At 43.4% G+C, this 12,395-nt stretch overlaps 1 protein-coding gene across 4 annotated transcripts in view; it reads left to right on the top strand.

Annotated features, from left to right (window-relative positions):
* Positions 1 to 12,395, top strand: part of LOC112559435 (retinoic acid receptor alpha-A-like) — a 115,288-nt gene that overhangs the window by 14,044 nt on the left and 88,849 nt on the right. For 2 of the 4 annotated variants that reach the window (XM_025230719.1, XM_025230692.1), the window contains exon 2: positions 12,265 to 12,311. The gene's annotated coding sequence lies outside the window, so the exon portion shown is untranslated. Of the gene's footprint in view, positions 1 to 5,628; positions 5,645 to 9,856; positions 9,999 to 12,264; positions 12,312 to 12,395 lie in introns of those variants that run through there. The other 2 variants (XM_025230711.1, XM_025230701.1) reach the window with 2 other exon arrangements.

Here is a 12,395-nt window from a genome sequence, read left to right as displayed (position 1 = left end):
GTGGTTTTGTAAACATGCATTACAAACTGCACTTGCACGGAGCTTGTCCAGTGTTTAATGCAATTAAGACAGGTACAGGTACAGGACTGCCATTGCTGGGTGGTGTTTGCTCACCCTGAACCGTACTCCTGTAAATATGGATGCCAGGCTGCTGAAAAACGATGGAGCAAACTTCTTCTTCGCTTAGAAAAATGTTTCTGATTAAAAGATATTAAGTTAAAGCTGCAGACTCAGCGAGGGCGTAGAATGTTGGGTACAATAGACATAGAGTGCCACGAACTCGGTGAACATTTTGAAAGATGTTGAAAATGAAAGGAAAAGGATTACTGAACGTATCGGTTTCAAATATACAAAATTTCAAAGCCTGTTGAGAAGTATATTGACCATTACATCTCGACGATTTGTGGAGACTGAACGTGTGACCATTGTGTCTGTTTGGGAGTGAGTGAGGATGAGTTCGGGCACTAATTTTGGTAATCAACCGGTATTTCAGATATTTTCTAATCACTCAATCAGATAGTCAATCTCTTAATAATAATAATAATAATAATAATAATAAAATCACCAGAATTTGCGTTGCAATGCAGGATGAGTTTGTCCAATAGGCTTATAACCTCATTAAAAGTTTTATCAGGTGTTTTCAGTGGCAGTGAGGGAGCTGACAGTAGGTGACAGTAGGTAGAGGATGTCGACTGGCTGGAGGGTCGCCCTAGGAAAAACTCCCTTTTGGTTAATGATGGCGCAGTGATCGTTGGCGTGCTGATGCATGGAAAAATTTTTGTCGAATATCCTGCTGTTCACTTTGTTTTGCTGTTTTATTTTTTAACATCTTCGTTCGTTACTGTCGCTTGATTTTCATGTTCAGACCTGCAGCCGTCTGCTGGTGTACGGTGAATGGCGAATTGTAATTCACTTCTTATTGGAACACTAGTTAGAACATAGACGCTACCTACAAGTTCACTTCTTGTTTGAATACAAAGGATGGAAATACGAGATTTTGATAACATGTTTGAATTCTTCTAGCGCACACATTTTTACTGACGAATACCCGCGCGCGCACACACACACACAGGTAATAAAAGTTGAAGTACATTTGACGAGGATCATCGCAGAGAACATCTGGCCTCGGTTATCGAACATCAGGACCACCACAGCTGGCGTTGAACACTCACAACAGCTGCATTGCCAACGGCCGGTTATGCAAATATTTCTCTGGAAAGGCATTTACCGAGCTTTTCGCTTAAATAACGAAATGTTGAGTCCACAGAATCGTAAATATGATTAGGGAGGTCAGCGAGCTTATCGTCTGCACTTACATACGTACGGTGATTATGTCTACAATCATGGAGTGTACAGGACATGTTCAGAGCACATTTGGGCAAATTGAAAATAAAGAAAACGAAGCAACCAACCGTCAAAATAAATGTTTGCACGCGGTCCACACGTTGTGTTGAGGGAAACAGCTTGAATTTCATCTCTCTCCGTTGGCTCCACTGTCACGAGCCTTGAAGAGTTTTTTTAAACTGGACAAACACGGATCGTCATCTGACCAAGTGTCCTAAAGTTTTTATATACCATCATATTGTATGAACAGTTATTTTAAACAATAAAAGTATTGGGGCTCACACGTGGAAATGTGTGCATTACTGAGTGTGTTTAAGAGGATTATTATTATTATTATTATTATTATTATTATTATTATTATTATTATTATTATTATTATTATTATTTTTTGCTGTCATCATACGACTAACCCAGGAGGACGAGGCGTAAAGTTTAGGAGAGTTTTACATCAATTTGTGGATGTTTTCTTTTAAGAATTAATGATAAAGCACGGGCTTTCTTTATTAAATGCAACGACACGATTCTTGTTGGAGCACATGATTAAAAAAAAATCCCGTGAAATCTTTTGCTAAAATTTTTAAATAACTGTGTCTTAAACGGGGAAGTAGTCCAAACTACAGCCGGAGATGAGCCCTTGGACTGTGCTTGGACTTAATCTCACATTTGTACACCCCAGGGCAGGTTTCACTGTGCTTTGCCGCGTGAAGATGTTGTTAATCAGGTGAGAATGTGGTGCACGACTGATAGACATGTAGTGACTGTAATGCTGGTGTCTGTTGTGGGAGACAGAACGAAGTAGATGGTATCTATGGTTTGGGTGAAGAAGAATTCGAGAACACGGTTAGCAGAACTTTACTGAACGCTTTTAAAAACAGTTCATATTATTTAAAAAAAATATATTTTTAAAGCATTGGAAGTGACCATTTCAATAATCAAGCAATGTGATATTAAAATACTTTCCTCTGAAAAAAAAGTCTTCTAGTAAATTTTATCTTTCTCCACTTCGGCATAGAGATCAGTGTTGGCAGACTACAACCTAGTTCTCTTTTTGTTCCGCTTGTCTTATCTGTTTACACACAGGAAATGAAATCAGAGACTTTTGTAATGGGAAGTCGGTTTATTTAGTTTGAGATATCTGCACGACTTTGTATCTCGAGATGCGTTTTAAAAAAAAAAATACCGATTTCTAAAAGCATAGGCTGGTGTAAAGGCCTGGATGTTGGTATAAAGATGTACATCTGTGAACTGCTTGCAGACGAATGCCTTGGTGAGCGACACTCCTTATCGAATGCACTTCAAGTTTTACTGTCAGCATGAAGAACAGGAGCAGACGAGATGCGTGTTGTGATGGAGGTATAAAAAAGGACCAAGCTTTAAGACGTGGAGCGTGCAGGTCGACGAAAATTTCCCAAAAATAAGACACACAAAAGTAAACAACAACAGACCTATTGGAAGTATGCTGTCGACACATAAAATTTCGCGCAGTTGCAGATGATGGTAGTCAGATGGCTCAACAGAGACCAGACGACCTAGAAGCATTAGTACCAGCAGTCCAGACAAATGTCCACAATTCATCTCAGAAAGGAAAAAGGTTTTCGAAAAATTTGATAAAATGGAGGTTGGGTTGATGTGCATCCATTCCATGCCATGTAGCCTAACAGACCAACGCGTGTGTGACAAAGCAGGCCGACCTCAGGGCATAAGTGTGGGGACTGTGTACAGAGGATGCTGACGTGGGTTTGGTTATTTCCCAACTAATGTTTGTATTCCGGGTGTCAGTGTAAAGACTGGGTGTAGTAGTCAAACAGTCAAGTATGATGTGCACTTCTCCAGTGCAGTCAAAAATAAGCAGAAGAAGATTTCAGAGAAAACACGTGACCCGCGGTAACTAAGGCGTAACTAAGGACAGGCCTTCTGTTGCCCACTGTCCACTTGTTTTCCTAATTCCACCTGCTCAGTCGACACATTGAACGGGTGCAGACGTGATTGATCTGCCGCCGGTCCTGCGGTAATTTAATATAGTTGACTTCTTAGACACGTGGTTGTTTGTTTTCTTTCTCTTTCTCTTTCTCTCTGTACGCACTCTCGCGCGCACATCTTTTTTGTCCGTCATGCAAATCACACCGTTTTTCTCCATTCTAATAACATTTTTTCAGTACTTTCGTCTACGGAAAGTTTGTATCTGTGTGAGAGAGAGGGTGTGTGTGTGAAAGTGTGAGTGTACATGTGTGTGTGATGTAGTGGGTGTGAGTAGTGACAAAGATAAACTTCCATATGTCAGCATTTTGGTTTTTCTGAGAGCTAGTGAGGGAGAGACAGACAAAACACATCAGCTGCTGTAGTTCACCAGAAGTGCATCAGATGTCTATCACGACACTTAATTACACCGCACGTCAATTACTAATCGCAGTAGGCTCGACTCTAATGCTTACTCAGGGAAGTCTATAGGGCATTGTTCTACACTTTTCTGTCCATTTGACTAGAACACAGGCCTGCAGTCGGTGAGTGGCTTCAAGGCTGTAACAGATTGTCTTTTGTTACTAAAACTATTACTAACCATATTGTAGAGCAGAGGTGAGAAACCTTTTTCTGCCAACGACCATTTGGATATTTATAACATCATACAAAATTATCAACTGAAATATTAGCTGCAATATTTGGCCAAGCTGTAGATTCTCCATAGTGTGTTAACAGTTTTGTAACATGTACACCTCTGGCCTGTCTGTCAGTCTTCTGGTTCACCGCAATACAGACGGGCCGTGGATAGACGACGTGAAGAATACGTGTCTGTCCCGTCACGTACTCGTATGTTTCCTGTCTATCCCATAATGAACATAACTTGCTTTCCTCCGAATTTACGTTGTTGCTATGATTTATTTGATATAAAACCATGTTACTTATGAAAACAGTTCTAGATTTGTTGAAATTCGAGTCTTACCTGCGGTTGCCGTGGCCAAATAGTTTCGCGGGCCGGATGTTCCCCACCCTGTGAGGGTATAAATTGGAGATTGTCCGATGGAATTTAATCATCGCACGGCCAGCAAACAACCACAGGGGGGCGCCATAACACTAGAACCACGTAGCAAAGACGTAGTAAAGAGAGAATAGCTACCACTGGAGTGCAAGCAGGAATAGCTTAGCTCGGGGCCATCAGCTCTCTCCTGTTTGTTACTCTTCATAGAAAGTCTTTTGTGTGGCTAGGGTGTGTCTGGTGGTGCTGTAGCTGGCTGCGCTAAATATTTGCAGTATGTGCTGGTACACTTGCGAGTTTTAGCGTCTGATTAATCCGCCATTTAAAGCTTCTTTGGCGCGCGGATCGAAGGGGACTAGCATCGATTGGCTGGGCGCAGAACAAACGGCGCAAGGTGGGCAACAAGCTGTTGGACCTACACTGGCTCCCTTCCAACAACACCCAGCGTGTCAGCACGTCACAGTTCGGGCCGCTGGGCCAGGACAGTGCGTCACGTGATAGCGGCTGTCACGTCACGGAAGGTGACCGGTCACGTGTGCGAACATCAACACTCGGCGTCAGGACAAAACTCGCGCAGTGAAGGCGGACGAGCTGAGGAGGGATGAAGACGATGAGGACGTGGGGCAGGTGGAAGGAATTTGCGGCGCATGCGTGGTGACTGTTCCTGTTTGAATAACGTTCGAACTACTTTAAAGGTCATCGATCAGCTGTGGAGGAGGTTCTTCATCGACGTTGACGTTGATGCCAGTGGTGACGATTTCCGATACTGCGGTCGAGCACAAGGGGCCACAGGGCTCTAGTGCTAGGTGGAATTCAGTGAAGAAGGGTAGCATGTGTACTGTCTACAGCGGAACTGTTGCGATGCCCTCTTTGACTTTCGACTGACGTCACTTCCTGTCGATCACTGCATTCCCGTACAGCCAGCAGATGCATCTTGGAATACATTCTTACTTTGGTGGACGAGCTGCGAAGTTGAGAACACTTAAACGCTTCGTCACTTTCTAAAGCAAGCTTGGATAGTTCGATTTATTGATCAACAAAGATGGAGTGGTTTCCATAAATCTCTGTAGGCTTTGGTTAGCGCCGTCGTCTCAACTTTATAGCACCAGAAAAAGTAAATCGTTGTGGGTTCACAACACTGTGAAATATCTAACACCTCTGTAAGGATTTAGAGGCATGAAAGACAAGCACAACAGCAACACCATGTGAACCACTTCCAGTTGTTGTTGTCGTCAGCATGGATGAAGCACCAACGCCGTTGACCTCTTCAGCAGACTGACGGAGTATACAGCGTCCTCAGTATTTCCTGGACAGTAGGAGCCATCTCAGGTATTTACTTATTCAAGTGTTCAACAAAAAATCAAATAAGCTTGACTGTGGCACGCACACGAGTACATAAGTGTGATAAAATAAACACACTGCGCATACAAAGTTAAGAGATGAAGATAGTAAAGAAAGCATTAATGCGTCGTCTGCGTCTTGTTTACTGGTTATCGGATTCATTATAAAGACTTGGTGTAACATTTTTTCCATTTTTAAACACTATTTTTGAGTGATTAAATCTGCCAGAAAAGAAGTAGTAATTTCTTTAATATTAGGGCCACATTTTAAATTTAAGTTTATTTGTTTTAAAGTAGGTCCGTTAATAATCAGGGAGTGGATCAGGGAAAGGAGGAGTAGCCGTTCCCTTATTCATAAGAAAATGTTTGATTTTCCAGTTGTTGTGGTTTGATATACGAAATTGTTTTATTTCAGTGAATTTGACAGTTGGTTAAATTGTACGCCTTGTATCTCACCCCCAAAAATAATTTTTTAAAAAAATTATTTTGGTTGATGTTAGACTACCTTCCTCTTGACGATTGTTTCTTATCATTTCGATGAATATTGTGTGAATATATCGTGTTTTACAACGGGGAACGAATTTTTAACGCAGTTTAAATTTGCGTCAAGCTCTTTTTATTTTTATTACTATTTTTTCCTCGCTCTAGCGGCGAAATGGTGCTTCATGCAAGTTCATACAAAAAAATAAATAAATAAAAATAAAAAATAAAATAAAAAATGACAATGCGTTAAAATTATTGTTCAAATATTAACTTCCGTTCTTTCGCTAAGTAGCTGGCTTATCAGCAAATATGCAGCGATTCGAACATCTTGTCGATCAATAGGTATAACTGACAAATTGTAAATATCACAGAAAGAAAAGTGCTTTGATCAAAATATAAAAAGTACAGCATTGATTGACGGAAACATTTGAAATGCTTGGTAACAATCCTACCGTAGTCGCCAGAGTTTGAACTTTCCTACAATCTTCTTTTATGTCAATTAAACTAACTTTAGTCATTTGAATATTCAATAATAAACGATTAAGTATGTACTTATTACCATTTTGTCGGCTAAAGATCAAAAGTGAAAGGCAATTTTGATTCATCCCGCTTCACTTGAAGCTAGTGCCTGCTGCCAATGTCCTCCTCATTATCGCAATAGTTTTGTTTGTACTTTTTATGAATTAGAAAACAAGAAAAAGTTTGGGCATTCGAAGCCATCTGAGGTTCAATGTACTTTGCAATGTTTCAACGACAACGTGTTTTGTATAAAGAACACATGTTTAGATATTGCTCACACAGCGAGGAGCCCATATAAAACTGACAATAGGTCAAAAGTCACCTGCATGTCTAATTCTCGGAAAAGATGAATAGTAAGAGTTTAGGCATGTGAGTAGGTCACAGAGGGATGGGGGGGTAGTAAAGGGCCAGAACCAGTAAAACCCAGTGTGTATGTGTGTGTGTGTGTGCGTGCGTGTGTGTGTGTGTGAAAGAGAGAGAAAGAAGAGACAATGAATGTAAGAGAGTGGTAATGAACCGGAAAGTCGTCCCTGCAAGGTTTTAGTTTTTGTGTGTTTGTGACACGTTTAAGTCTGTGACTTTACGACCAGAAAACACCTGCGGGGCAGGATGTTATGGGGCCAGAAGCCCGGATGTTCAATGGTGGTTAGCTCTCCCACCCCAATCCCTGGCCTTCTGCTAAGCCCTCTATTCAGGGTACTGTACCTGCCACATTCTTGGCGCTGAGCTGTTGGCCTCTCGCTGGTGGCGTGTGCACAGACATGTCACAGTTGATGGAGTTTGTTGTAACAGAAATTTTACAAAAAAAACATTAGAAAACTGTACCAGCGTTGTAGACTCACTACACAGTGATACCATCGCTCATATTCGGCAAGCGAAGTTTACTTGTTTACAATAAACAACCATTGTGTGCGTTGTTTATTTAGTCATCAACACTTGCAAGTATCGCAGTCAGAACCAAAGACTTGCTGTAGACGCCGGCAGCACAGCGGCACCAACACAACAAACAGCTTGTACCTTCAGATCGACATCGGAAGCGGTTTATTTTTATTATTATTTATTATTTTATGATTGTTGATAGTTACATCAATATATGGGCGTCCTGCAAATGGCGGCTGACTGGCAGCGGGAGGGTTGAGGCAGGCATCAGGTGATGTCCAAGGTACCTTAACGATCGTCCGAGTTCGGCAGAGTGGAGTGGAGCAGTCCCTTCCCTCTCTTTAATCTCTCTCTCTGTGGGACTCCCACCAACCCCTCATTAAATAGCGTTTGGGCAGTTAAGTATAAAAGGTGAAATTACATGATTACGGGAGGTATTAAGGCGAAATTACACGATTTCTGGACAATGTCGCGTGAAGTGATCGGTTCTACCCCGGCCACCACGATTCGGCTTTTACTGTAATGGTCTTGAGCAGGAGACAACAGCATCCAATTATTGGTCATCTTTATGGGACGAGCACGCGCGTACACTGTGCACGTGCTGCGTGTCGCTTGCTGGACACAAAGCTGAGAGACTGCTGGACGGTGTCTGCCCCACCCTGGGTACCGTCCCCCACCGTCTGTTGACGTGAACGTAGATGTTGACCACGTGATTCAGACGTGATGATTTCGTTTTGTCCAAATGTCTGTCTGTCTGTCCGTTCGTCTGTCTGTCTGCACTCCTGGGTGCGAGCGTGCTTGTGTATGTATGTGCGAGCGCTGAGGTGTCATTAGCGAAGATACACGAAGAGCAGACAATACAAAAGACATCAGTGTCTCACACTGGCATCACATTTTTGGAACTGTTTGCCATGTTCTCTCCACTAAGATGTTGTGCATCAGTGAAGGAGATGAGCAGACTTCACCGAATGAACCGCTAGTTTCCAGGTCATTGGAAGAGTTCGCATGAGAGACCAACTCTAACAACTGAAGCAGTCGTCCTATCTTGAAGACTACTCCACAATACATCTTCATGGTGTTGGCCGCACCACGTGACACATTGACACCCCGGGTGCTGTTGTCACTGTAGCTACAAACATTAGTACCTCAACAGAATCACACTTTCACCATTTATTTTGTTTGACCAGGGTTGGGTTCGGGACTGTGAAAGGATCGCAGTGAGTGCACCCGAATAACAAGCAGCTACCCGATCCCATATTCCAGCGCAGGGTGTTGTGCTGTGTGGGTGCGTGCGTGTGTGTGTGAGAAAGTGCGCGTGCTACACGTGTAGATAGCCTTAATAGCCGAGCGTAATGGCCACCGAAATTGTTTACGAGGGCGCCTAATGTGCAGACTAAGTTGCTTGGCTTCCAGACGACTTCATAGCGCGGCATAATAGCTGCACAAGATATTACACTTAATGTATTTCTGACATGTTTATGGGGCACGTAAGTGAGTGAGTTCCCTCACCAAACACTTTTCTCAAATGGCCGGGTTCCCCTCCCTCCTCAACTGTTGTAGTACTCGCCAGTTTGTGTTTTGTTTTGCTTCTGTTTGTTTCCAAGGTCTGTTCTGGTTGTGAGTGGCGGTTATTACTGAACCAAGAGTGGGAAATGTTACTTATCTACAGTGTAATAATGTTGGGGTTAAGGTTTCCATGAAGTGTCGAGGCTGTAGAGTGTAGAGTCAGGTGCAGGGTAGAGTTTGTGAGTTGACTTGCACGGTGCATGCCGCTGGAAAGGGGGGAGAGAAAAAAACCAAACCACCAAATGGCGCACTCATGGTCGGGATGATGTGCACCATTCTCCACTAGGTCTGGTGGTGGTGGGAAAGAAGCCAACAGTGTTTTTGATATCGTGTCTATTCATCTCAAATTACGGATTGTCGGCTGGGTTATGAGCCCTGGGCGGGAGCCGAAAGGGGTTTACGACGAGAGATGGCGAGGGTCCGCTGGTGCACGGACCCCGGGGGGCCAGACAACAGCCATGGCCTTGAGCGTGAGAGAGAAACACTGACCACACGCCGTGCCAAGCCTCGACGATAACAGCGACGAAAGAGGAAGCAGAGGTGGGGAGGAGGTGACGCTGGTACCAAGCATGCGCCCCTCCACCCACACACAGCCCAAGCCCTTGCCCTCCCTCTCTCCGTGGTTGTTGCTGGCAGTGATGGGCGGACCGACAGGCACCTGGCCCCGCGGTCGGCCGTGTGTGTTTGTGGTGTAGTTACCGCTGGCGGCGGTCGTGGTCGTGGTGGTGCTGTGACGTGACGCGCAGCTCCCTCGCTCTGGCGGCGCGGCGACTTGTGGTGCTGCGTCACGTGGGGCGACTTGACAGGTGAGACAGCGTGACGAGGAGAGATGACAGGCCGTCGTCAGGGAGTCGTCGACTGTTTACACGTGTCTGTTCTTTGCTGCCAGGTGTAAAGTAAGTGTGTGCGCTGTGTGTGTGAGTGAGAGAGAGGCAGTCATGTTAAGTCACAAACAGTTGCCAAGGTAACATTGTAGTAAGGACCTTCATTCGATTTCAAAGACTGTTGACAGATTTTCCTGACGACAGCACACAACAAGAAATATCAACTTTAGGGAGAATAATCCCTGCAATCAGACATCGCCCTTGCCGTTCTCGTTATCGTCTGCCGATACTTTTTATAGTCACGAATGAGGACGGGTGGGAACGTTTTGGTTTCTTCCACCCCACTCCCAACATCTAGTGAACTGTCCTGAGACTTTGTCCTACCGAGGTAGTTGGTAGACATAGCATCGTCACTGGTCGACACAGTTTGAAAAAAAAACAAAACCAAAATAACAACAAAACAAACTTCCTTTCCCGAGGTAGTTAAATTTAACTGATGGAAACTCAGTATTTTGGGTTATCTGTGAATTCCCGAAAAAAAACCAACCCAAAAAACCCGACAGTAACAGAAACACGCTATCTGTATCTCATAACTAACCAGGGTGTTTGTTTCAATAGAAATAATTCAAATGTTATCCAGTTGCGTCTTGTTGTACCTGCTGCACTTTTTTGTTTGTTTGTTTGTTTGTTTGTTTGTTTGTTTGTTTGTTTGTTTTTTGATGAGGCTCGCGTGATTTAAAGGACATTCAGCGGACTTGGAATCACTGGTCTAGTGTCACAATGGTCTTACTGTACACAGGCACAGAGATTAAAGTGCTCAGATGTTGTTTATGTTATTCGCAGTGATCTTAACTTTGATAAGTTTCTCTATATCTATACGTGGCCATTGTGAAATAATGACGACGACGACGACAACGATGATGATTTCCCTCCAGTGGTGTTGAGGCAACTGTTTCTGCTGTACACACTGCTTGCTTTAAAGTACAGAGACATGACTAACTCATCGTCTGTCTGTCTGTCTGTCTGTCTGTCTGTCTGTCTGTCTGTCTGTCTGTCTGTCTGTCTGTCTGTCTGTCTGTGAGAGGTTGAACTCACGAGACTACTGCAGTACCAGATGCCATAAAGTGTAGAGACCGCGTGCACGAGGTGTTCATGTTGATTATGTCTGTTTATTTATGTACTTGTACCTGCGGACCTTTTCTTCTTACCTGTAGAGCATCAAGACACAGGTAGTGGAATGTTCTTTGGGAAAGTTCCGGTTCGGTTGATGTCGACGTCGCTGTTGTACATCATAACAGCTGCAAACCACCAAAGCTCACATTGTGTTTCAAATGTTGTGTCTGGAGGTACGGAGTCAGGAGTCGTTACATGAACAGTCGGCACGCGCTTGTTGTTCTCTGTAAAGTGTGCCAGTGAGGATTTTTATTTGTTTGTTTTCTAGCTAGGATTCTTTACAAATGTCTACCCCTTAGTCTGGGAATGTTCACAGATCACGTTTTCATCTGCTCAAATTCATTGAAGACGAGAAAAAAAATTGTTTGAGGACAGTGGCTGGTAGTAATCACGTGATGGTGTCGCCATGTTACACAGCGCGCGCTGCTATACTCAAACATAAGGGGTTAATCGACTAATTACAGCTCATGTACATAAATAACTTGACGACAGGCGGATTTATAATATGTTTGCACATGTGCCGCTTATATTTACAGTAATATATACAGTATATATATATACTTATATTTGACCTCGCTCTGTGTGTGTGACATTCACTCTTATTGCCCTCTGACTTCAGAGTTTGTCGGGATCGTCATCCATGTTGTGCGATTTATCCAGACTCCATGACAAAAAAAACCAAAAAAAAACCAAACAAACAAAAAAACCAAAAAACAAAAAATAAAACAAAAAACAAAAACAAACAAAAAACAAACAAAAATACAGATGTCCGTTTCCCTGCACGTGGCTGGCGTGGTTGACTGCCCAAGGATACCTCAGCCACTTCTCAACACTCGCAACAGTCCATCACCCAGTTCTAGAAGTTGCATCGTAATTCAACTGCAGTTTTTCCAGAAAGCAAAACAGACAACCAGCCACTCATCCAGCCAGCCAACAGGACTTTGTTGACACTCGCGACATTTAGTCGTATACTCATAAAGCTCGGTGGCGGATTAATTTTTTAATCCTCTTCATCTGAGGAAGGGTGTGGCTAGGACAGTCCTCAGACGATGGAGTCTGTGTAGCAGCAGGTTAATTGATCGCCAGGTACCCGTATGATTTATTGTCATTTTCCTCTACCACCGACGCACCCACCCCGCTCATCGCCGTCTTCTGTCTTTTGCAGAATCGCAGCATCTTTGATTTTTCGGATATTTCATGGAAGACCTTGAGGTAAGACCTACTTTACTGTCTTTGTTTGTGTTTAGCATTTGTTGTCAGGGCCTTTGGCTTGGTGTGACGAATGTTTGGCCGAGC

The sequence above is a fragment of the Pomacea canaliculata genome, linkage group LG1 (genome assembly GCF_003073045.1).
Source record: "Pomacea canaliculata isolate SZHN2017 linkage group LG1, ASM307304v1, whole genome shotgun sequence".
Taxonomy (NCBI): Eukaryota; Metazoa; Mollusca; class Gastropoda; order Architaenioglossa; family Ampullariidae; genus Pomacea; species Pomacea canaliculata.
This window is presented reverse-complemented; position numbering and strand designations above follow the sequence as displayed.